At 39.6% G+C, this 27,422-nt stretch overlaps 1 long non-coding RNA gene and 1 pseudogene across 1 annotated transcript; both read right to left on the reverse strand.

Annotated features, from left to right (window-relative positions):
- Positions 1 to 1,411: 1,411 nt before the first annotated feature.
- On the reverse strand, positions 1,412 to 24,749 carry LOC125090718 (uncharacterized). The gene is made up of 3 exons (XR_007124455.1): positions 24,585 to 24,749; positions 4,075 to 4,146; positions 1,412 to 3,371 (listed from the first exon to the last, which is right to left on the reverse strand). It is a non-coding gene; the product is annotated as an uncharacterized LOC125090718 (long non-coding RNA).
- On the reverse strand, positions 6,860 to 7,055 carry LOC125094470 (uncharacterized; annotated as a pseudogene).
- Positions 24,750 to 27,422: the final 2,673 nt, after the last annotated feature.

Below are 27,422 nucleotides of genomic sequence, written 5' to 3' on the forward strand. Positions count from 1 at the left end.
GATGCTCAGTGAAATGAAACACACAAAGAAAGACAAATATTGCTTGGTGTCACTTACAAGTGGAATCTTAAACAAAAACAAAAGCCAAACTCACAAAAACAGAGTAAAAAATTGGTGGCCAGAAGATGAATGGATAAAGAAGATGTGGTATGTATATACAATGGAATACTATGAAGCCATCAAAAGAAATGAAAACTTGCCATTCACGACGACATGGATAGAACTAGAGGGTATCATGTTTAGCGAAATAAGTCAATCAGAGAAAGACAACTATCATATGATCTCCCTGATATGAGGAAGTGGAGATGCAACGTGAGGGGTTTGGGGGTAGGAGAAGAATAAATGTAACAAGATGGGATCGGGAGGGAGACAAACCATAGGAGACTCTTAATCTCACAAAACAAACGGAGGTTTGCTGCGGGGAGGGGGGTCAGGAGAGGGTGGTGGGGGTTATGGACATTGGGGAGGGTATGTGCTATGGTGAGTGCTGTGAAGTGTGTAAGCCTGATGATTCACAGACCTGTACCCCTGGGGCTAATAATACATTATATGTTCATAAAAATATTTTAAAAATTTTTTAAAAATGCATTTTTCAAAAAAAAAAAATTGATTGCCAGAGCTGGTGGCAATTGGGAGGAGTCAGTAAAAGGAGACACAATTTCAGCTGTAAGTGGAATAAAGTCTGAAGGTCTAATGTAAAACATGGGGACTCTCAGTGAATAACACTCTGTCATGTAATTAAAACTTGCTAAGAGAGTATAACTTAAATGTTCTCTCTCTCTCTGTCTCTCTCTCACACACACACACACACACACACACACACACACACACAGAAATTACAAATTTACTGTGAAGGGGGTTGGAAAGGCTCTGCTATTGTGAATGTTTGCTGTAGAATCCAATGGAAATTGCAAATACGTACATACAGGTGTTTGTAAATAGATTTTATATCTTCTCATTTGATCAGATAAAATTCCTCCTCTTTATTTTTTTTTATTTTATTGGGGATATCATAGATATTTAACATAGGAAAATGTATGGACTGAACTGACCTGTCCCTCCTAAGCCAGAAAACAGAAACAGCCAAGTATTATTTTCACCATGGGGGGGGGGGGGTTTCTTTCCTTGTTTTTCTAGAATGGCTTTACACGTGGGCACCAAAAGGAACAAGGCAATCGACTAAAAATTATCCCATCCAATTCCTTGACTATAGTTCCTCCAAATGCCTGATGAAGGAAAAACTACAAAACTCATGCCATGTATTTCTGGGCATTCCTCTTTACATAGTTTTGTGTGATCCTTAAAACCACAATTTATTTTATAAAAAATAAATTTTAAAATCATTAAAAAAAATAAAAAAATTTATAAAAAATAAAATTAAATTTTAAAATCATTAAAAAAAATTAAAAAAAAAACACAATTTATGGTGGAATGTTTAAAAAAAATTTTTTTAATGTTTTTTTTTTTTTTTTTTCCAGTCTCCCAGACTTAGATGCACTATCATTCTTACCAGGAGCTACCTTCCTTCCCTAATTCCTTCCACATGGTTTCTAAATGTTAATCCTGTGTTTCATCATATGAATTTATACAATAAAGTAAGTTCAATAATATTAGGCCTCTATTTTGACTGTGTCACTACAGATGCAGTTGCTTTTTCTGAACTCAACTAAGGGAGGGTGAGTAGCCCCTGATGCTCAGAGCTTTGGGTCTTTGTACTCCAAGCTACTTAGAGTACCTGCATTTCCAACACCCTCGCAAATAACACCGTTGAGAGAGAATTTCACACAATAGAACTTTTTTTCTTAGAATAGTCCAAATATTAAACTAATGAGAGTTAAATTCTCCTCCTTATGCCTTCGTAGGTTTTTGCCCACGTTTTACATCAGGCAGTGGGACCCAAGGTGGGAGAAAAGGGGTGATTTCAAAGTCATTTTCCTGATAGCTTCAAATACCATCCCCGTCTTCCACAGGGAAAAAGCTAGTGAAGAGGTATCACTCTCAGCGATGCTTTTTAGTTATAAATGTACATAAACAAAGATCAAAAGATTTATCACACTGCCCACATGCTGCCTGGAATTTCTCCTTTCTCAAAAGCCTTTATGGCCACACTGGACACAAAGCCCTTTCCTATTTGTCTACCTGCAAATGCCTACTCAACCTTTCTAGGCTCAACAAGGCTTAGAAACCCTATGGGCTATTCCTGACCCCATCAGGGTCCAGGTAAACTTACCCACTCTTGTCTTGTATAGTACCCCCACTATGCCCCACACAGACTTTGATGAGAACATAGTAATACACCAACAGATGCTGAGATTTTTTAAGGAAAAGGACCATCCTTCCATACACAAAGCAGAGCATCGTTTGAGCACATGATATATTTTCACTAAGTATTTGTTGAAAGAATCAGTAAATGGGTGAGTCATGAAATTCAAATGATCCGCCCACTTATCCACTCCCCAAAGATCTTCCGGAATCACTGGAAATGAGCTGAGAGAGCTTAACGCAGTGTCCTTCAATCTGCCAATATCTCTTGGGATACTTGAACTGAAAACAGTAGAAACAAACTCTGACTAAAAGTAAAAAAAGCATACTAACTGGCAGGATAGGTCTAACTAAGAGAACCAAAGGAAGGCTGAAAAAACTCTAGGATTCAGCAATGTCAAACAAAGTCAAAGAGCTCTTGGGGTACACACTGGAAACCACCATCAGGGTGAATAAGCTCCCCCAGTTTTCAGACCTTGTCATCCCACTCAAAATTGAAATTCCAGGAGAACATCTGATCTTGGTATGATTTGGAACAGACACCAAACCTCTACAAGGGAGAGCCTGTGAACTTTCTTGGCCATGCCATCTGCGTTTTTATGATGGGGGAAGGATTTGCAGCAAAAGAAAAATTAGTCTGCTGGTATTAAAAGGCAGCAAAATAGATACTGGGCAAGAAAAAATAGATGTCCTCTACGCTAATCATCTGGGCACCGGCCCTAGCCAGCTTTGACTTGCGTCCTCTATCTTTATCTTTGTTCTGATAGAACTTATTGCTTATTCTTTCATTCAACAAAATCATATTAGGAAGCCGCTATGCCAGGAAACACTCAAGCAGCAAGGATACAACAGTGAATAAAGCTGACACTTCCCCCTGCTCTCATGTATCTTACATTTAATCAAAGGAGACAGACAATAAACGAATATGCAATATGCCATGAGCCAATTAGTGAAATGGAGAAAAATGAATCAGAAAAAGTAAATACTGCAGTTGCTGAGGGATGGATGTCATTGCCACTTCATAAAGGATGCTCAGGGAAGGAAGGCTTCTCCTATAAGGGGACATTGAGCAAGAACCTCCAAGAACAGATGGTAAGCCACGCTGGTATCTGGGGGAAACGGGAGGAGGAAATTTAGGGAGAAATGGGGATATTTATTGGGAATGTAAATTAATGGTAGGAGACAGTGTACCCAAAATGGGCAAGGAACATTGTAGCAGAAGAACCAGGGGTAAATAGCAAGCCACATTATACATTTATAACCATAATAACTATAATAATTATAATTGTAATCCTATTATAACCATTAATATACTACAATTATGCATATTATCTATAATTACAGTTTTATTAATAGATAATGCTCATTTTTGATGACCTTGGTACAATACATTGATTTTATTGTGAATGAGATAGGATTTTTTTGGAGGTTTCTGAAACACATCTAATTTATATTTTAAAATGGTCCCCTTGATTTTTGTGGGCCAAACAGACTATGTGGGCAAGAAGAGAAACATGGAACCCTGTTATGTTGCTGTTATAATCCTGGTTAGTTATAATTTTTCCTTGGAGTAGACTAAAGGATGTAAGGACGGATTACTGAATGTGTTTCGGGGCGGGGTAGCACCAGCACAACGAGCAGTGAGTCACGGACTATGTGCACTAGGAAGGAAAGTATTGAGCCTGATCAAATGCAATGATGGAGTTTGCATTTATTAGATAAGAGAAGAATATGTAAGGTGGGTAGAAATTTGATGGCATAGTGTAAGCAGGTATCAGGAATGCAGGTGTAGACATGCTGATTTATACACACCTGTTGTAAATCCAAGGAAAGATGTCCAGCAGACAGTCGGATGTGGATGTTCATTTGGGAGGAAGATCTGACCTAAGGATATAAATTTAGAAATCATGTAGGTAAAGATTGTTTTTAGACCTATTTTCATTTCTGTCTTTTGTTAACAATCAGTTATTTCATCCAGTCCTAGGCTTTAAAAACTAAGCACATGGCACTCCCAATTTTAGAGGTTAAGAACCTGAGTAGGACCCATCAAGGTGATGAAGAGATAGGGCCAAAATTGTCACAAATTAAGACGGGATGTCCCAGAAGTCAAATGATCCAAGAAAGACTGAAAACTAGTGAGAACATACGAATGGTTCAGCCACTGTGAAAACAGTTTGGCACTTTTAAAAATACTTTAGAAAAATTACAATCCTGAAATTCTACTCCTAGGTATCTACCCAAGAAGTTAAAATCTGTGCCACACAAGACATAGGCACAAATGTTCACCACATCATTATACAGAATAGCCCAAAGAGGGAACAAAGTGCCCACCAGCTAATGAGCTAATAAACACAATGTGGTCCTATGTGACCATCGATGACTATATGGCAGTAATAAAGGAAAAAAAAGAAGACATCCTATAGCATGGATGAACCTCTAACCCTATAGTAAATGAAAACTACTAACTGAAAGAAACAAGACAATAAAACCACATATTCTATGACTCCATTGATATGAAATGTTGAAAGAAAAGAAAACAAAGGACAGAAAAGAAAAGAAAGAAAAAGGAAAGGAAAGGAGAAGAGAGGAGAGGAAGAGAATAGAGGAGAGGAGAAGAAAACGAGGGCAGGGGAGGGGAGAAGAAGAAAAAGAAAAGAGAAGAAAAGAAAAAAAGAAAAAGAAAAGAAAGGCAGGTAAGTGCACATAGAACATTTAATGGCTGCTGGGATCTAGGGACTGGGATGGAGAATATGCGCTAAAAGGCACGAGAGGCTCATCTGTGTGATGGCTATGTTCTAACATTACCTTGCGGTGATGGCTGCACAGCACAGTAAGTTTACTAAAAAAAAAATCACTGAATTGTACACTTAAAATGGTTTGTGGTTTACTGCATGCAGATAATACCTCAATAAAGTTGTTAAGAGAAAAAAAAGTAATCCATCAAGTCAGATGACCTTAGGATTTTGTCACCTGGAATTACAACTACAATTGACAAGAGCTGCTTGTGTGGTCTAGTGGGGCCCCTGAAAGACAATGGGAGGACAACCACTGGAACACTGAAATCGTACTTCAATTAATCCAATTATTAGATAAAGATGGTTTCTCTATATCTGCTTTAAAAAAGCTGAAGAAAATCAAGTTAGCAGTATCCACGGTCTCCCAATTTTTCACACACAATATTCAACAATTAACCTGAAATCACCAGGCATGCCAGGATGCAGTACCAGGGAAAAATGACATATTAGAAACAGACTCAGTGTCTGGAGTTAGGATATTTACTTCTACTTAAAATAGTGGTGATTAATATCATCAGAAAAATGAATGAAATCATGAATTCTGGTCATCTGGAATTTTATAAATTCCAGAGAACAAAAGATAGTGGGAATTACAGAATTGAATAAGAATTGAAATTAATAATTGACTTATTGTGTTAAATGGTAGATTAAACACACAGAGAATTAATAATGGTCAATAGTCAATATCCAGATCCTTCAACATGAGGGGGGAAAAAGATGGAAATAAAGAAAATTTTGAGTTCTACTGGACTTGACAAAATGCTGTAACATCTATGTATTCACTGGAATCTCAGCAGAAGAGAGAAACAGGACAAAGGCATTCTTTAAAAAGATCACTGAAAGTTTTCCCCAAACTGAAGAAAAACATGGAATCTCTCAGATTTAGGACCACCAGGGAAAAAAAAAAAAGGAAAAAAAAAGAAATTCTCACCAAGAAATATTATAGTAAAACTGCTGAAATCTGAAGAAAAAGAAATAATCTAAAGAATTCAGATTCTTTATTGCCTCAAAAAAAAAAAAAAAAGGAACAATGAGGTTTATAGCTGATTTCTTAACAGAAATGATGGAAACCAGAATTCAATGAAATGACATATTCAACTTCTGGAAGAAAATAATTGTCCTACCAAAAAAAAAGGTATGTCAAGCAAAACTATTTGACAAAATAAGGGGGAAAATAATTTGAAACAAAGAACAATCACACAGCATCACCAGACACCTCTTAAATGAAACACTGGACACCAGTTTCCATGGAAACAAACTTCCAGAACGAATACAGAGGATTGCATGAGCAATGATAAAAGGAAACCACGTGATGAACCTAAATAATATTGAGTATAACACAAAAATGAAAATAATAGTAATGATGAATTCTAAATAAATGTAAAATTTAAATATATAACAAACACTTAAGGCATCTTTATTTGTCCAGGAATGGCAAAAGGTCACGTTTCTATTATGTAAGGCAAGGCTGAATGATGTAATCTGCAGGGTAACCACTGAAATGATAAACAAACAGTTCTTTACTCCCTCCATCTGTTCAAGCTGACGTGACAAGATAATACTGCAGCCTGGGAGGCCTCAAACAACATAAATTTGTTTTCTACAGTTCTAGAGGCTGGAAGCCTCAATACCAAGGCTGGGCAGGGCTGGGGTCTGATGAGAACCGTCTACCTGTTTTGTAATAAGCTGTGTTCCTTCTGTGTCCTCAGAGAAAAGGTTCTGGTGTCTCTTTCTCTTCTTATGAGGACACTGATCCTATCAAAGTAAGTCCCCCTTTATGCCCTCAACTTACCTTAACTACCTCCTTAAAGTCTTTATCTCCAAACAGTCATTTTGGGGGTTAGGACTTCAATATTAAATTTTAACCAAGGGACATGACTCAGTCATTACAATTACTGAAGAAGATTAAATGGATTAAAAATATTTTATTACTCCAATTAGCAATAATCGCGCCTCGGATAAACCTCATTGGCTACGATACTGCCACTGCGCAAAGCTGTTTTTTATTACTCCAAAAGAAGAAAAAAGAGAAGAAAGAAAATATAGAAAGATTTGGTAAATAGGAAAATAATAGAATGACATTAGAAATTGAAATATATCACTCAAAATAAACCTAATCTCTCTATTCTAATTAAAAGACAAAGAGTAAAAGAATTTTAGAAACAAATCCCAACTATGCTGAAATACATAATTTAAAAGGATACAGAAAATTAAAAACAGGATGGAAATTTAGATCATAAAACAATAATTTAAAAAATGATGGTATAGAAGATTGACCATACTGACCTCAAAACATTAAGAAGAGAACTACCCTATGATCTGGTAACCACACGACTGGGTATTGGCCAAAAAAAACCACACACTAATTCAAAGGGATACATGCACCCCAATGTTTGTAGCAAATATGAAAGCAGAGCAAGTCCCCATTGCCTGATGTATGGATAAAAAGATATTACACACAATGGAATATGACTCGGCCATAAAAAGAATGAAATCTTGCCATTTGCAATGACATGGATGGAGCTAGAGTAGAATGTTAACTAAAGTAAGTAAAAAAAAGACAAATAACATATGATTTTGTCTGTATGTTGAATTTAAGAAACAAAACAAACAAGCAAATAGAAAAAAGACAAAGAGATACAACCAAGAAAGAGACTCTAAACTGTAGAGAACAAACTGATGGTTCCCAGAGAGGAGGTGGGTGGGTGGGTGGGGGAAGGAAGAAATAGTGGAAAGAAAAAAAAATGGTGCTCACGACTGAATTATGTCCCCCTCAAATTCATGTACTGAAGCCCCTAATCTGCAGTGTGGCTATATTTGGAGTAAAGAAGTAATTAAGGTTAAAGGAGGCCATAGGGTGAAGCCCTGATCTGATAGGATTAGTTGTCCTTCTAAGAAGAGGCACCAGAGCTCTCTCCCTCTGCCCTGTGAAGACAGAGTGAGAAGGTAGACAATGCAAGTCAGAACGAAGGTTCTTACCATAAATGAAATCAGCTAGCACCTTGATCTGGAACTTCCTGACCTCCAGAACTGTGAGAAAATAAATTTCTGTGTTTAAACGACTCAGTCAACAATTTTTATGGCATCCCAAGCAGACTAAGGCAGATGATAAGCTATATGACAGAAGACAAAGCAGATATGGCAGAAACAACACTGGTGATTGAGGTATTTCATAATAACAAATGGAGTGATTCTAAAATTTTAAAAAAATTCCTAATTGTTTACACATAATAATGTAAATTTGACATATAGAAAGTGAAATTTAAAATCTGCAATTTTTTTTTATATACATCTCCACAGTAACTGATAGAACAGGAGACAATCAGTAAGGTACCAGATGACTTGAAACACATAATAAATCTGTCTCAAGCAACATATAAAATACTGCCTCTAATAGTTACGGTATACACGTGTCTTGGATGCACAGAAAACATTAACTGGAAGTGCCGTTATGTAGGGGGGCGCCTGGGTGGCTCAGTGGTTAAGCCGCTGCCTTCGGCTCAGGTCATGATCTCAGGATCCTGGGATCGAGCCCCGAATCGGGCTCTCTGCTCAGCAGGGAGCCTGCTTCCTCCTCTCTCTCTGCCTGCCTCTCTGCTTACTTGTGATTTCTCTCTGTCGAATAAATAAATAAATCTTTAAAAAAAAAAAAAGAAAGAAAGGAAGTGCCGTTATGTAGGAACTAAAAGCAAATTCACAAAATCTCAAAGGACTCTCATGATACAGGCGGTGCTCTTTAATCAATTGAAATTAGAAAATATTTAAAAAGTAACTTAAAACATCTCAAGTATTTTGAAATATAGAAATGCACATTAAGAAAAAAAAACTTTGTCAAAGAAGCAACATAAATGGGAATGTGAAAATATTAGGAAATGATCGTGACAATGAGTCCTGCTGTGGGATGCAGGGAAAGCTACAAATTGGGAGTAATGTATGCCCGAAAACCTGAGTGAGGAAAGACTGAAGACCAATGAGAAAGAACAAACCCAAACAAGTAGAAGGTAGGAAATAATAAAGAGCGAGGTTTAATGACATAGACGAGAAAGAGTTGAGAAAGGCTTTATGCTCAATGATTGATTCCTGAAAAACTAATTGATAAAATAACCTCTTAGTAAGAGCGGTAAGAATACAAATGGAAGGTACAAAGTTCCAATGCCACAAACACTCCAGGTACATAATAACCTTTTGTAAAAACATTTAGGAACAACTCTTTGTTGATAAATAAAACATATGGGGGAAATTGACAACCACTGTTTTAGAAGAACACAAGTAACCAAACATTAGATGCTCTAATGAGGGCTCCTGGGTGGCTCAGTCATTAAGCATCTGCCTGAGGCTCAGGTTATGAACCCAGCGTCCCAGGATCGAGCCCCATATTGGGGCTCTCTGCTGGGCAGGAAGCCTGCTTCTCCCTCTCCACTCCCCCGCTTGTGTTCCCTCTCTCACTGTGTCTCTCTCTGTCAAATAAATAAAATTCTTTGAAAAAAAATAGAAAAATAATAAAAGTTCTCCAGTGAAATATTTTCTGTGTATTAAAAAGTGACAAACGTCTAAAAAAAAAAAAAACTATACAAAAAAGGTCTTCATCAGTGAATTCTTCCAAAGCTTCACGGAAGAAATAAAGCCAAATATTTACAGACCAAAGAAAAAGGAATAATTCTGACTGTTAATTTGTTATGGGTCAGAAAATCTTACTGTTAATATCTGATGAGGACCCAAGAGCAGATTTTCACTCATAAACATTAGCAAATGTCCTCAACCAAATTAACAATTAAATCTTAACAATAACAGTAACAATAAAACCAGGAGATACATTGTAATACAATGCATGCTTGCTTTTGGGAAGAATGGAGTGGATTATGGCAAATCCAGCGTCAGTATAAAATCATATAATATATGTCCCTATTTAAAGGCATAAGAGAAATACTGAAAATGAGATCTAGAAGCCTTTAGATGCTCGCTCATATTGCATAGTCCTATTTTTCAGGCATATCTGCCAGCTTCAGGTGCAAAGCAAAAGGTAAGAATCCAAAGCCACTGTTGCAGACTTGAGAAACCAGTTGAGGCTCTGGCCATCTTCCAGGGCTAGAAAGATCAACATGAATGTGCTGCAGGGACTAGAGAAGCACGGTTCCTTCCTCAGGTACGTATTTTGACATCTACTGTATTTGAAGCTGCATGGGAGGAAGGCTAAAATGGTAAGGAGTCAGCCTCTGACAAGCAAGGAGGGTTTTTCCAGTTTCTATAATTTGGAGCCCACAAAAATTCAAGCTCAGGAGAAAACCTACAATTATACCAGGCTTCAGCTCAAGGAGGAGCCCTGCCTGTGAGGACATAGCAGGGAGAGTCAGAAACAGGCTACTCTTACCAAAATGGCAGCCCCCCCCCCCCCCTTGGGTCCAGCTCCTCATTTTGATCCATTCTTTCTCTCTGGCAGAGAAGAGCGCAAATCCTGCAGGGATCCTCTACATTATTTACAAAACCTTTCTCATTCAATAAAAATGAGTAAGCATGCCTAGAGAAAAGGGCATGACACCAACCAGACAACAAAAATGATGATATAAGTGGATCCATATATCATGCAGATATTGAACTAAAAGACATGATGAATATGTCAGCTGGAGGAAAAAATGAAACTTTGGAGCATCTCACAAGAAAATTAGTTGAAAAAGTTGGTCCTTGGGAAATACAAACCAAGTATAAGACCTGGCAAATAGCAAGCAGGATGATTTCAAAGAATAGTGGGAAAAACCAAAATACAATATCAGAAATGAAAGAGTATGACTCAAAGTAATAGAATCATAAAAAATAGGGCAATTATATCATAAACAACTTTACACTTAGAATTTTGAAAAGTAACTTGAACTAACTAGATTCCATAAAAGCTCCACTTTGGAAGTAAGACATCAAAATAGAAAATTTGGTGGTTATAACATCTAAAAAGAAATTTGTAGTTACAAATATTTCAAAAACAAAACTCGGGCTCAGGTATCTTCACCAGTAAATTCTTCTACTGAGGAAATAATGTCAATCTAACCAAATTTGCTCAGTTAATTTGACAGAAAAAATTACTTCCTCAGATTTTTTAAGGTCATTTGATTGTCACCTAGTCACTTTGATAGCTGCAGATGAAGCATTTGATAAAATTCAAAACCCAGTCTGGCTGAAAAAATTATCACACAAGGAATAAAAGACAATTTAATCTGTTAAAAGGACAATTTAATCTCTTAAAAATACCCACAGAAATACCCAAAGAACACACCATTCTCGCTCATAAATTATAGCAAGTTTATGCGTGTTCTGTGCTCCAACTTTCTGTAGAACAAGGATAGCAATGCATGCAGGTTTAGGAGGATTATATATGTGCTCACAAAGATGCATTATATGCACGTATTTGTGAAGCACTTATAAGTAGAAAGATCTCCACAAATGTTCATTATTATTATTATTATATGAGCTTAATAAAATTGATATTACTTGTCAATTAATTGCATATGATGGTTGAGATGGAAAAGGAAGCAAACATTAGCCCCAAGGCTTCAAATCTGGGTGATTTTTAAGTTGTGTGTGAAGAATTGTGAGGAACTGGTAGACAAACCAGCTAGCTCCTGACAGTGTCACAGGTAGTGGTGGGAGGCTGGGGACTCCTGGGTGAGCAGTGAGGGACAAGCTCGTGCCAACAGCAACAGCAGTAGACAGAGGTGTGTCATATTCGTGATTCACGTCCCTGGGTCACTAATGATGGGATTTTTTTTCATATAAATGAATTACTTAGAATAGGGATCATCTTGTGATGTTAAGGCCAAGAACTAACTGTCTTGCCATGGTCTCAGATATATAATCACACACTTCGCTGTCATCAAGAGCTACAAGGGACCAACCTAGGCTGGGTTGAAGAATCATGATAATTTACTCGTCCTAAGCAGGGATGGTTTTTCCTTTCCTCGTCTTACTGGGGATTAATTGTTGTCTTATAGACACAGTAGCACAGAATTTGAAAATGGCTTTGTAGAGCCTTTATCTTCCTCTGCCCTGTCCTAGGAATTTACTTTATAAAGAGTTCTACTCGGTGGAATTCTAAAGAGTCAGTTATAAGTATGTTTTAGAATGTTACCATAGTCTTCTCATATCAGATGATAATCTAATTGTTTTAAACTCCTGAAGCCATGTGAATATTATCCTTGCAAGTTCTTAAAAAATGGAGAAATGCATTACTTTAAAAGAATTGCTTAATATTCACATCACAGAATTGTGAGTACGTTGTTGAGTAATAACTACTCCCCATAATATGCTGACAAAGACAGCCATAAGATGGACAGTAAATTCTATTTTACAGAAAACAGTTAGCCGGTACAGTTGGATGGGAGAATATGAAGTAATGAGAAACTTAAAAATACACTGCTTTTGAAGATGGATTATCATAAACCAGTATACAGAAAATTTACTGAGAAGATTTTGATTTTGTACTTAGCGCAAAAAATAGGAAGGGGTTTCTGGTAAATTTAGCTCAAATGAGGTTGTCTTGGAAAAATGGGACCTTCAGGTTTCATGATTCTGAAACTAAAATTAAAATAGGAGGAAGTACAAGAGAGCAACAATCTCAAATGATTACTCTAGTTCCAACTCCTCTATCTGGAGACCCACGATTTTACATGGGAACATGAACTCCAGCTGACCTCTAGCTCTGTCATTTCTTTCCCATCACCTGATCTTGTTGCCTCCACAGGGGCAGACAGTTCTCTGAGGGTCCCTTGCATGGCTGTGAAGCTGTAATGTGACGGACTGAGGGTCCTCTGCTCCATGGCATCATTTTGGAAATGCCTGCTTAGTGAAGGCAGAGACCTTCTCTCCATCAGAGAGAAGAGCGAGCATGGCTACCGCCTATGGTAAGAGCTTTGGCTTCCTGAAGAGCTTTGTCTCTCCTGTAACAGACCATCATGCCACCTGACCCTTGTGTATCACCTGGACGGAAGCAGGACTTGGGGAACTGGCCCCAAAACGAGGCTCCTTTGCCTATCGCTGTTGCTGTGGGCATGAGTCTACCCCTTACTGCTGGCCCAGGGGTCCCCAGCTTCCCATTCACGTGTGGGGCTTGCTGTCACTCTAGAACTTCCTCTCAGTTCTTCCCAAACCACAGCTTCAAAACCACCCAGATGTAAAACCTCAGAGTTCATGTCTGCTTGCTTTTCCAACTCAACACTCATATGGAATTAACTGGCAAGTGGTATCAATTTTTTAAGCCCCATATAATAATATTAATAATATTAATTAACTTTTATGGAGATCTTTCTCTAAGTGCCTTACAAACAGATGCATAGATGCATGTGTGTGTGAATATATCATCTTCATAAACCTGCATGCATTGCTATCCTTTTCTACAGGAATTTGGAGGCACAGAAAGAACACATAACCTTTCCCAAGCCACCAAACTCGTAACTAACTGCCAGACCCAAGAGTCCAGAACATCCCCCCGTTCCCTCCACCTGAGCTCTCAGCCACTCTGCTATGTATCTCTGTAGTTAATTTCCTCCTTTGTCCCCCTCTTTCTTCTGTTCTGTAGTTTCTAAGCTCCTGGGGGACAAAGACCTCATAGTCTAACTTCATAGTCCAATTGTAAAATAGGAGCACAACTTAATTAATGCAAGTAGACCAAGCTGATCTCTTTAGACAGTCCAAGAAAAAGTTAAAAGGGAGGTGAGGATAAGAAGGGATCTGTCCTGGTTTAAAGTATCCAGGAAAGATTTCTAGAGAATAAAACACCAATCTGAGTGAAATCGTGTCAATTGAAAATTCAGGGCCCCAAATCTCAGCTAAGCTCTCGACCCCCTGGAGAAAGTCTTCTTTCTGAGAAAGCTCTTCATGCCACAGAAGTCAGTGGGCTTCCGGTCTTCACGACCCACTTCCAGACCCCACTGACCACTCCGCTCACAAGGTAAACACGGGTATGACTTCATAAGATGACAGGGTACCACACCCAAAAATAAGAAGCTAAAATAAAGATCCTTAAAGAAGTTAGTCTGAAAAGGCTACATACTGTGATTCCAACTCTACGCCATTCTGACGAAGGCCAACTATGGAGGCAATAAAGAGACCGTGGTTGCTGGGGTGGGACGGGGTAGGGAGGATGAACAGGTGGGGCACAGAGAACACTTGGGGCCATGAAAACCATGATGCATGACGCTCTGATGATGGAAGTATGTCATTATACATGTGTCCAAACCCACTAAGTGTGCCACCAACAGTGAACCCAACACAAGCCACGGACTCTGGGTGATGAGTGTCGTGTAGGTTCATCAACTATGGCAAACGTACCACTATAATGAAGGATGTCGGTCATGGGTCGGGGGGTTGCTGTGCATGTGTGGGGGACAGGGGTATATGGGAAATCTCTGTACCTTCCCCTCAATCCTATTCATCTAAACCCACTCTAAACAATGAGATTAAAATAAATAAATTTTAAGACACCTCGTGACCCCTGCATTCCTACAAACAAACATCCATGATTACTCAGGACTCTGAGTACAGAGTTTCTCTCCTTTTCCTCTCTTCACCTATTTGAGTTCCCACTCCTTCACCGTGACTACACTTGTACTTGATTCCATTATTTACAAATACTTACTTCATCAATTAATTCCCCTTAATTTGTATCTTTAAATGTTCCTTTCCCATCTGTTCCTCCCCCTTCTCTATAAAATTTTCAATTGTTTACCACTTATTTTTAAGACCTACTATGAGCTCCAACAGCCAAGCTTCTATAAAGAAGCATCACACCACTGTCTTCACACTGTAACCTCTAATTCTTCCCTGTAGCCCATCATTTGCCACACTAGTTTTCTGAAGTCATTCTCTGAAATTCCTCATTTCAATATGAATCAAGGTCGATTAATCACTATCAATATTCCTGCTCCTTTTAGCACTGAAAACCAGTCTCCCCTTCGAGACTTTCTCTTGGTTTGGTTTCCACTGCACATTCACTTATAATATTCCTCCTAAATTTGTGATAATTCCTTCTCATGCTCCTTCAAGGTCAGGTTAGCTGCTGCTTGCCTCTCAATAGTGAAGTTGATCTAGATTATTTTCTGAACATTCTTCTCTTGGTACTCAAGGATCTCCTCCCAGGCAATCTTAACCAGACCCATTTTCCAGCACCTACATATCAGGTACTGAATTTGACTGTGGCTTCCTAGAATCCTGAGTTAAGAATGATTCTACGATTAACCATGGGTTTAGAGAGAAGGACTATGAGTGGACTAGTGACATCTTCCATGGACACAGAAGATACAAAGGCTATGTAGACCCACATTTGCCATTCTGTGCATATATGCTGATAATTGCTGAATTTTTTTTCTTCTATTCAGACACATGTATCTATCTGTGACTTGGACAATGTTATGTAGACCTATCAAAAGACCACACACACAGTTTGCTAAAGCATCAAATGCCAAGTCTGAAGATATATTTTCCTTGCATGATTGACACAGGCTGTAAGATAGAAAGCCTGAATTTATCACCTTGTGCCAAACCTCTTCTTCCTCTTATCTTCCTTATTATGAATTGTGCCATTCAAAGTCAGGGCCACTACACACACAGCTGCATAGGTCGGATTCTTCAAACTCCAGGGGCTACTACTCACATAATAGACAATGTCTGTGGACCCCCTAGACTGTGGTGCAGTAAACCTGTCACTTCCCTAACAATCCAAGCCAAAAATCTAGATTCCACCATGTCCTGAAGTCCAGTAGATCAATACATCCTCCCACTCCAACCCTCTTGCCAAACTGCCTTATCTCCATGCCCACTCCCACTGCTTTGGTCACACGGTTGGCTTCTAGTGTAAGCCCTTGCCAAAATCTGTCTCCATTCATGGTCCCTTCTAATCAGTCCATCTGTGCACTACATTAGGCAGAGTCAAGTGTTTGAAACACACTGGTTATGACATTTCATATTTAAAACACCAAAGCCTCCACATCAACCTGCAGCATGAAACCCAAAATCCCCCAGCCCGGTGCTCTGTCTTCCAACATCACAGCCTGCCTCCCTCTCCATCTGAATCCAAGGCAAATCCTTGACAGCAGCATCCCTGCCTCACACCTCACACCCCCTGCTCCCACCTTGGCTAAAAAGCACAGGACTCCTCACACATGTTGTTCACCTCATGGCTTCTTACGTTTTATTTTCTCTCTCAGTTCTCCCAGTCTCATTATCCACAAAATACATGTCGTGCACTGTTCTGTGGTCAAAGTTTCCATTACTCCTTCCTGTCTCTGCTTTGCTGCTCTCTTCCTACTGTGTGAATGTTTAACCATATTATTCACTATCGATGTCCACATCTCTCTTCCCTTCCAGACTAATAGTTCCCTGAGACTGAGGAAAGGGAATGGTCTGTAGTCCTATCCTATGCAGCTAACACAATAACTGGTACCCAGTGGGCCTCGATAAATGCTGTTGAATGCATCAATAGAGGCTTTAAAGATCACCAAGAATGCTTAAATTTTTCAAAGAACACAAGAACAGGTGGAGATTAGTCTTGATGAATACAAACTTTAATACAATCTTTATCTCTTTCTCGTAAAATACATCTGAGAATGCCATCATAGGAGATTACTGACCACTCATGAAATCTTGCTTTCATTCCAAGTTCAATCCCTTTTTCTAATTTCAAAATGGGTTTTGGAAAAAATCTCGTTGTTAATGAAATGCAATATTTCAAAAACTGTGCTTTGAATGGATGATTTTTAAAATAATAATATAGGGTTTATATACTTAGCAAATAAAAATATAGGATAAACAGTTTAATTTTAATATCAGATGAATAATGATTTTTCTTAAGTCTAAGTATATCTCATGCAATATATAGGACATACCTATAATAAAAAATCCATTGTTTATATGCAATTCAAATTTAAATGATGGTTCTCTATTTTATCCAGCAATACTCTTTAATATGAAGTTACAGAAAGTTGAGTTAAGAAGTTACAAAACTCCCAGTACTATGTCAGCCTATCTTTAAATATAGATATAGCTGTAGACAGAGATACAGATACAGATAGAAATCTATGCAAATTCTTCCTTCCTTATGCCATAAAATTATAATATTCCAGACATCTTTTCTTCTTGATAAATAAAAAAGAATAATGATACCGAAATATTATTCAGTTTAAGCCAGGACCATACTTTCTTGACTTGCGGATGGTCTGTATTCTGGGAAGCTGTGCCCAGTATTTCTAATTATTTATCATAAAGGTCATTCCACTGTGTTAACATTCACACTGAAGCATGACCCTGAATAATCACAGGGCAATTTCTTCCAAATAAATTCTCTTTCTGTACATCCTATCCTAAATTCATGTAGCTCTTTTTGCACTAATTAGTCTAATGAGGTATTCAACGTAGGGATCTAAGTAGTTTTCATAACCACATTCTAATTTAATGATGGAGAAGATGATGCCTCACTTAATCGTCTAATCACAAGGAACATGACATAAACAGTTTATCCTCTTTCATTCCCCATCAACGTCTAGGAGCTCAGTAGACCTTGAAATGCCCAGGACTAGACTGAGTTTCTCCTACTGGTAGCTGTAAACACATGTTTGAAGCCAAAAGGTAAGTCACCAAGAACATAAAGTAAGAAAACAGATGCCATAAGAATTGATCCACTCTCTTAATAGGTAAGTAGCAGACATGGATAAAATTTACATGACATCAATATAAATAAACAGGAAAAAATAGTCTAATAAAAGCTTCTAAAACAAAAGGAAGAGAACATAGCTCAGGAAGGGGCAGGAAATAGTTTCACTGCAGAAACCAGACATTTCAGAAGGACATACTTTCTACTTCCAAGAGAAAGCAAAATTTTTGTTGAAAATGATCTATGAAATATTAAATTGTTAGAGCACAGACTCAAGGAAATATGGCTAAGGGACAGACACAAATTAAAGGTGAGTCAGATGAAATAAAAAATGGTTTGTATTTAATAGAAGAAAAAGTTTGAGCCTAGAAATTGAGCCAGCATTAGAATAGTGATGAACAGAAGCAACACTGCAGAAAATTGAATTAGGGTAGTAGATGACAAGCTGGAAAAACTTCCTGGTTTTCAAGAATGGAAAAAGAGTTAAACGTTATCTGAAAGAAAATGTGGGTATAACTGACATGATATTGCCTCTAAGTTGTGTTCCTTGAAAAACACAGAGTAGCACCAAACGCATATTTGCCATACTGGAAAGCAGCATTTTTTTTTAAGGCAAAAACTGTATGTAAAGAAGAATTCAACATCTAGATTCCATCAGGTGAAAATTTAACTCTTAAAGGCAAAGGAAAGAATCTTACAGACATGAAATGAAAAAAATTAATGAGTCAGAAAGAAAACTTAGATTGAACTAAGATTTCTTCTCCCCAACATCAGATAACCTTCCAGAATCATGAAAAGTTTATGACTTACAATTCTATATTCAGAAATTCATTCGATAAAAATTTATTGAGGGCCAATATTGTGCCAAAAATTGAGCTAAGTAATTGCAATCATGTTTTAGAGGCAAGAGGAAGGCTGAGAAACAAACTTTTCACATTCCTTTGTCAGTGGCCTCCAGAAGCGCTGTAGGCTACCCTGCACTAAACCATGCAAGCAACCCCAAGAAGAGAAGGTACAGGAGCGTTCTAACTAGAAAAGAATTAACCAGACACATGTCTACTTATTGCTCCTTGTCACTGGGGCAGAGGCTGTGGCCTCAGAGTCAACCTCCCCTCCCCCCCTTTTCCAGTTGTTTATAAACTTTCTACCATCAATGCGGGGGGATATATGACAGTAAGAATGTGCTATTCTTGGACTTGCTCTGGGAGGGGACTTTGCATACCAGCCATTGGTCAGCACCCCTCTACGAACCTGAGACGACAAAGCCACACCTGACTGTCATAATCTAAATCACAGAAACAACCATAAACAGTTTCGGCAAAGTCTTGCCATTAAGTTCAACGACAAAAGGATTGATGAGTAGCAAAATATCATGACAACTTACATTTTTCTGAATAATTTTTAACAGTTATAAAATTATGCAAATATCATTACTATATTGACCTGTCATATATATATATATATATATATATATTTAAATCTAGTCAGCAAATAGTGTTGGTATTAATTTCGGGTGTACAATAAAGTGATTCAGCACTTCCCTATGTCGCCTGGTGCTCATCACAAGGGCACTCTCAAGCCCCATCTCCTCCATCCTCCTCCCCTCTGGGGACCATCAGTTTGTTCTCTACAGTGAAGAGTCTGTTTCTTGGTTTGTCTTTTTTTCCTTTGCTTTTTTTTTTCTTTCTTAAATTCCACATATGAGTGAAATCATATGGTGTTTGTCTTTGACTTACTTCACTCAGCATTACACTCTTTAGTTCCATCTACAGCATTGCAAATAGCAATATTTAGCTCTTTTTTATGGCTGAATAATATCCTGTTGTGCGTGTGCATTGGTGTGCACGTGTGCGTATGCATGTGCCTGTGTGTGAATGTTTGTTCTAATTCTCTGAAAAATACTGCTAGTATTTTTTTTTTTAATTTATTTGTCAGAGAGAGAGAGAGAGAGCACAGGCAGACAGAGTGGCAGGCAGAGGCAGAGGGAGAAGCAGGCTCCCCACAGAACAAGGAGCCTGATGTGGGACTCGATCCCAGGACGCTGGGATCATGACCTGAGCCGAAGGCAGCTGCTTAACCAACTGAGCCACGCAGGCGTCCCTACTGCTAGTATTTTGATGGGGTTAAATGAGTAGATTGCTTTGGGTACTATAGACATTTTAACAGTATTGTTCTTCAGATCATAAGCAGCATGGAATGTCTTTCCAATTTTTTGTGTTGTCTTCCATCTCTTTCATCAGTGTTTTACAGTTCTCAGAGTACAAGTCTTCCTCCTCTTTGGCTAGGTTTATTCCTAGGTATCTTACTGATTTTGGTGCAATTCTAAGGGTTTGATTTCTTAATTTCTCTTTCTGCTGCTTCATTGTGATGAATCCAAATTCAACAGATTTCTGTACACTGATGTCATATCCTATGACTTTACTGAGATCATTCATCAACAGGTAAGATACATTATCCAAAATAAGAATACTCATCTAAGATTTCGGTATAATCACTAAAAACTGGTACTAGTTTAAAAGAAATAAGGGTAACAATTTCCTTGTATTTAATGAGAGTGTCAGTAGAGTTTGTTTTTATTTCTGATACTGACATTACAAACACAGTCTCAAAAATGTTTTCGAAATTGGTAAGTATAACTGAAGTTCATATAAAAAATAGTGGGTTCAGGGCGCCTGGGTGGCTCAGTGGGTTAAGCCGCTGCCTTCGGCTCGGGTCATGATCTCAGGGTCCTGGGATCGAGCCCCGCATCGGCTCTCTGCTTGGCGGGGAGCCTGCTTCCTCCTCTCTCTCTGCCTGCCTCTCTGCCTGCTTGTGATCTCTCTCTGTCAATAGATGAATAAATCTTAAAAAAAAAAAAAAAAATAGTGGGTTCATCTGCTCAGGCTACAAGAACAAAGTACTGTACATGGGGTGGCTTCAATAACAGAAATTCATCTTCTCATAGCTCTGAAGACTAGAAAATCCAACATCAGGGTTCTGCCAATTCAGTTCTGGGGAGGGACGTCCTCTTGGTTTACAGAGGCTGCCTTCCCTCTGTGTCCTGGCAGGGCCTCTCAGTGCAGACCTCAGAAAGAAAGTGTGCATTCCACAGTGTGTCTTCTTACAAGGACACTAAACCTTTCAGATCAGGGCCCCACCCTTATAACCTCATTTAACCTTAATTATTTCCTTACTCCAACACAGCCACATTGGCATGGGGGAGTGGGCTAGGGCTTCAACCTGTGAATTTGAGGGAGGGGCAGAGGCACAAAACTCAGCCCACTACAAATGGAATATATAGTCTTTATATTATAGGCAGAGGAAATGCATAGTGATGAGATATAATAAAAGGAACAAAGGAGAGAATAACAAAGTGCCGAATGATGACAGAAATAAAATAACTATCAGGCTAAGGACTATGGACAAAACGGGAAAAACTTCTCTTTCAAGGAGAATACTCTCAGATTGAATTATTTACCTTCCACAATAAGTGATACCACCACCCAACCAAAACACATGACAAAAGCTAACATAAAACATCCATAAGTTATGTTAAGCCATGATAACTTCAAGAAGAGAAGGATTACTGTATTAATAAGAACAAGACAGAATTTAAAAGTCAAATAAAATTAAAGAGGGATTTCCTATGAGGGGGTATAATCCACCATGAAGATGGAACAGAAACATGTATCCTCCAAGAATACACCGTAGAGATAAAGAACACAAATACTGGCTTTTTCACAAAAGGAGAAATTGATAGGTGTAAAGGGAAACCTCACAGCATTCTTTCGCTCAGCTGCATTTAGAGCAAATACAGGAAATCTGTACTGAATGCATTTGCATTATATCAGATCATCTGCCGTAGAAATAGAAAGGATTATTTACTTGCAGCGTTCAAGAAAGACAAAATGGAAATGTACTTGAACTAATACGAGGAGCTCAGTGGGATATACAGGTTGCCAAATATTATTTTTAAAAATCAATAGCTTCCCTTTATACCAGAAATAATAATCAGGAAAAACATATTGAAAAACAGCCTGTTCACACACACACACACAACAACTTGACAAATACTGCCAAGAAAATCAAACTTTAAAATACATGCTTGACTGTATCAAGAAAACTAGAGAACCACAGACAAGGTCCTAGAAGAGGTTTAAATAAATGAAGAATCAATCCCTACGTGGCAAGAAATCAATAGGATAAATCTGTCAATTCTTTCCAAATTAATTTATAAATTTTAAGTTATTGCTCTTACAGAATTGTATTGGATTGATAAGGCTGTCAAACAAAAATACCATACACTGAGGGGCTTACACAGCAAGAAATCTGTTTTCTCATACTTGTAAAGGATGGACATCCAAAGTAACGGTATCGGCAGGTACGGCTGGTCCTGAGGTCATCTTCTCGGCTTGCGAATAGGTGTGGTCCCCCTGTATCCTCTCCTGGTCCTTCCTCCAAGCTTTCTGTGTCCTAATCTTTTCTTCTCCTCAGGAAGACAGCAGCCAGACAGGATGAGGCCCACCGTAGTGACCTCACTTAAACCTTAGGTACCTCCTGAAGGTCTATCTCCATGTGGAGTTACTGGGGGTGAGGGCTTCAGCCCAGGAATTTGGGGGGAACATTTTCAGCCCATAACAAGAGCACAGCAGGGACCTCACGCATCACCAGTCCCCATTTCCTGTGCCTGCTTCCTGTGCCACTCCTGTGAACACGTCACCAGACTCTGCTCCGGCAGGAGATGGGTGGAAGTGATGTGCTCTGTATCCTGATGGCCCCAGGTCTCTGTCCCCATCCAGTCTACTGTGATGTGGGAGGACTTTGGTATTCCATGACAGCATCATAAAAGGAAAGTGGCCAGGAGCTCTGACTAAGGAGGTGGAGATTCCTGCGCCCACCTGTCTGCCTCAGGCTGTGCACAACAAGAAACAAACCAGCCCTTCTGTGAGGTCAGCGGGGTTTCCTCTTGCACGCCAGCAAATGTGAAGACCAATGCTGAATGGAGTGCCCATTATGGGCACCATGTACTCTAGAGCACTGCCTTCACTTGAGAACTCAAACACTGTCATTCTTCGTTGTATGCCACTAAGCATTTCAGTATTATACTGAAAGGGGGTGTTAATCTAACCGTAGTTAAAATATTAAACCCTTATTACTCACAAAAAAACAACACTATAGACTAAATTCCTATATTAAAACCTAACTCCCAGTGTGCGTTTATCAGGAGTGGGGGCCTCTGAGAGAGGATCAGATCTTTGGGTGCAATCTTCAAGAGTGGGGTTAGTGCCCGCACAGAAGGTAACCCCAGAGAGCTCCCTCACCCCTCCTGCCATGGGAAGACACAGCGAGAAGATGGCCTTCAGTGAAATGAGACAAAGAAAGTAACAGGCCTTGGGCTTGGACTTCCTAGTCTCCAGAACTGTGAGAAATATATGTCTCTTGTAGAAGCCACCTAGTCTATGGTGCTTTTATCACGGCAGACAGATAGGAGCAGACTAACACAAACTACTTTACGTGACGATCAATGTTATCGCAGGAAAACGACAGCCCCTCTGAAGGCCTTGGGGGAGGAGGGATTCTAGAGACTCCCAGTGATGCCATGAAAGGACACTATGTCTGCCCTGCCTATAAAAAGAAGCCTTTACATACAGTCCAAAATGTAAAGTGATATCAAATACATTAGTCCTGACAAGCGGTCAGAGGTCCCCCAACATAACCCTCTACTGACAAGGAAATCATGACTGGATACAAAAATCACCACATTGCAAACTCCAGGCCACCGCAGGTAGAGGAACTCAGCAGTGCTACAATGGACATATGGTAGAGCCCATTATTCTGCCAACTTCTGCTCTAATTCAATCTAAAATTATCCTCCAATGGAAAAGCAAAGGACTTGAAAACTTTTTCAGTGCTTTTAAAGGTAGACATCCAAGGACACAGAGACCCCTGGGCAGACACGCAGACTCCCAGCCAAGCTGCAACACGCACCGTGTGTCTAGAGGAGAAGTGCTTTCCACAAGCATAATTGTGAGAAAGTTTACAGTGCCTATTGATGAAAGCACCTCCTTTAATTAGTATTGATGAAGGTTAAATTTAGCCCTTGAACACGAGCATAGGCAAAAACAGGAAAATTTTTGGAAGAACTCATGAAAATCCTTATAAAAAGCAAGAGCTCTTCCAAAACAGATGGCATAAGGCAAGAACAGTGTGGTAGGCAAAGATCGGGCCAAAGAATACTCACCAAGAAAAAAAAAAGATTTCTTCTTCATGCAGCTCGTTGAGATTTTATAGTTGCTTTAATAAGACTATAATGGAAATGATGTACTATGCCCATCCACGCACACAGGCACACACAAGGTGACCATTTCCTGAACAGCATGATGTTTTCATCCACTTGGTATAACTTCAGATATACCGCTTCTCTCCTAAACATGTCACACCTGGAGTGTGTTTTCACTAGTCGCAGCTCTGGCTGGTAGTGTAGCTCTAAACCTCACACATCCTTGAAACTTTAGCAGCTCAAAAATATTTACAAAATGTCATTTGAATGCTCAATATCTCAAAGATGACTAATGTGCTCCTGAAATTATCATACAGATGTAAGCTACACATGATCTGACAATGCTTTGTCACTAGCAAGGAGAAGGTGTATGCTTTTGTTTTCCTTTATGAATTCATCATCTAATATGGAAACGACATGCCTGAAATTAATATTAGGAACAGCAATAGACTCAAATCATTCACACTAACCAAAGGAGTTTTCTGAAACTCTCACTAGAATTCATATTTGTTTCTAGTAAGACATAGCATTCCTATCTTATTTTGGTCCTCCCCATCAATCAGAAAATATATAATATATATATATATATATATATATATATATATATATATAGTAGCAAAGTCAAGATAAAACCCTGTACCATAAGGTCCACACAGACCTGGCATGACTGGTAGACATGTGGGCAGCAATCTCATGCATGAGCAGAGAGAAGTGGCTTTAGGTTGAAGACCACTCACTGCCAGAGTGCAGGGGTTTGTTCAGACAATGGGACAGTCACTCTGTCCAAGTAGACCTAATGCAGAAAAATCTGAAACAAAGAGCAATTAGGAAACAATCCAAATAGCTACTTCTCTCTACCATCAGGAAGGGGTTAAAAGTACAACACCAGTGGTGCACTGAGAGCTAAGTGATGGGATGGGACCACAGTGGAGAGGAGCCGGTCATTCCTGCAATGACTGTGGGGACATGAGACAGACTAGGTACCCTGAGCAGTGAGCGGGGTCAGATTACACTTGTGGCAGAAAAACAGTGCAAGTATGTATCAAAGAGTCAACAGTGCCAGCAGATGCCAACAGAGCCAACAGCTCCCCAATATGCGGAGCTGGAGAAGAAGGAAGCCACGGTGTCCCATAAGGCCTGCAAGGATCAAGAGGACAACTTCTGTGAGCTTCTGCGAGCTCACAGGAAGCACCAGCTGGCCAAACCCAGAACTGATGGGAACTCAGGTGGAGTTCACTGGGGGCAGTGATGGAAACCAGGGGTCTCTCTCTCTCATTGTCTCAGGCCATTAATTTCATCATCCACATATTGTAGACAAGAAAACATGAATTTCACTTAGAGAAATAAACAACTGAACTATGTCTTTGGTGCACTGATGTTTGTTCTTCATGGTGATCCCAGTGAGTGAGTGGATGTGCCCTCTGGGAAAGGGGGAGTGGAGAGCCTACTCCAGGCCATGTGCCCCTTCCCACCCAGTCAGCGAGCTTAACATACACAGCTGAGGAAGCCTACATAAGGAAGGAGAGAACGACTCATGAGTTGCATGAACTCACATTACTAGTATGATAGAAAATTCGACTCAACAGTCCTTCTGAACCCTTGGAAATAATCATTTATGATTGAAGCCTGGCATAGGTGAAAATAATTACAGATAAAGGCTTATGATGAAAATTTGTAGGTAAAAATAATTTAGAGGAGGAGTCAAGATGGCAGAGAAGTAGCAGCTGAGACTACTTCAGGTAGCGGGAGATCAGCTAGATAGCTTATCTAAAGATTACAAACACCTACAAATCCAATGGGAGATCGAAGAGAAGAAGAACAGCAACTCTAGAAACAGAAAATCAACCACTTTCTGCAAGGTAGGACTGGCGGAGAAGTGAATCCAAAGCGACGGGAAGATAGACCGCGGGGGGAGGGGCTGGCACCCGGTGAGCGGCGGAGCAACGGAGCACAAAATCGGGACTTTTAAAAGTCTGTTCCGCTGAGGGACATCGCCGGGGTGAAGCCAACACGGGGTCAGCGTGGCCTCAGGTCCTGCAGGGTCACAGAAGGATCGGGGGTGTCTGAGTGTCGCAGAGCTCACAGGTATTAGAACAGGGAAGCCGGCTACAGAGACAGAGCCGAGGAGTGACTCTCAGCTCGGGGTTGCCTTGAACCGGTCGCAGGCTCGGTCCGCTCGGAGCGCGGCCGGAGGCCAGGGTGATGGAAGTCATTGGGCGCTGTTCTCTGAGGGCGCACTGAGGAGTGGGGCCCCGGGCTCTCCGCTCCTCCGGGCCGGACACCGGGAGGCCGCCATCTTCACTCCCGCCCTCCGGACTCTACGGAAAGCGCTCAGGGAACAAAAGCTCCCGAAAGCGAACCCGAGCGGATGACTCAGCGCGGCCCCGGGTAAGGGCGGTGCAACTCCGCCTGGGGCAAAGACGCTTGAGAATCACTACAACGGGCCCCTCCCCCAGAAGATCTACGGGAAACCCAGCCAGGACCAAGTTCACCTACCAAGGAGTGTAGTTTCAATACCAAGGAGAGCGGCGGAATTCCAGAGGAGGAGAAAGCAAAGCACGGAACTCATGGCTTTCTCCCCATGATTCTTTAGCCTTGCAGTTAATTTAATTTTTTTTTCTTTTTCAATTTTTTTTCTCTTCTTATGCTAAATTTTTTTAACTTTTACCCTTTTCTTTTATAACATTTTTTAACTAGTTTATTTAATATACATATATTTTTTTTTCCTTTTTATACTTTTTCTTTATTGGTTTTCTTTTTTTAATTTTTTTTTCTTTCTTTCTCCCCCCCCATGATTTGGATCTCTTCTGATTTGGCTAAAGCATATTTCCTGGGGTTGTTGCCACCCTTTAGTATTTTACTTGCTCCTTCATATACTCTTATCTGGACAAATTGACAAGCGGAAAAATTCACCACAAAAAAAAGAACAAGAGGCAGTACCAAAGGCTAGGGACCTAATCAATACAGACATTGGTAATATGTCAGATCCAGAGATCAGAATGATGATTCTCAAGGTTCTAGCCGGGCTCGAAAAAGGCATGGAAGATATTAGAGAAACCCTCTCGGGAGATATAAAAGCCCTTTCTGGAGAAATAAAAGAACTAAAATCTAACCAAGTTTGAAATCAAAAAGCTATTAATGAGGTGCAATCAAAATGGAGGCTCTCACTGCTAGGATAATGAGGCAGAAGAGAGAATTAGCAATATAGAAGACCAAATGACAGAGAATAAAGAAGCTGAGCAAAAGAGGGACAGCTACTGGATCACGAGGGGAGAATTCGAGAGATAAGTGACACCATAAGACGAAAACATTAGAATAATTGGGATTCCAGAAGAAGAGGAAACAGAGAGGGGAGCAGAAGGTATATTGAGAGAATTATGGAGAGAATTTCCCCAATATGGCAAAGGGAACAAGCATCAAAATCCAGGAGGTTCAGAGAACCCCCCTCAAGATCAATAAGAATAGGTCCACACCCCGT

The sequence above is a fragment of the Lutra lutra genome, chromosome 2 (assembly GCF_902655055.1).
Source record: "Lutra lutra chromosome 2, mLutLut1.2, whole genome shotgun sequence".
Classification (NCBI taxonomy): domain Eukaryota; kingdom Metazoa; phylum Chordata; class Mammalia; order Carnivora; family Mustelidae; genus Lutra; species Lutra lutra.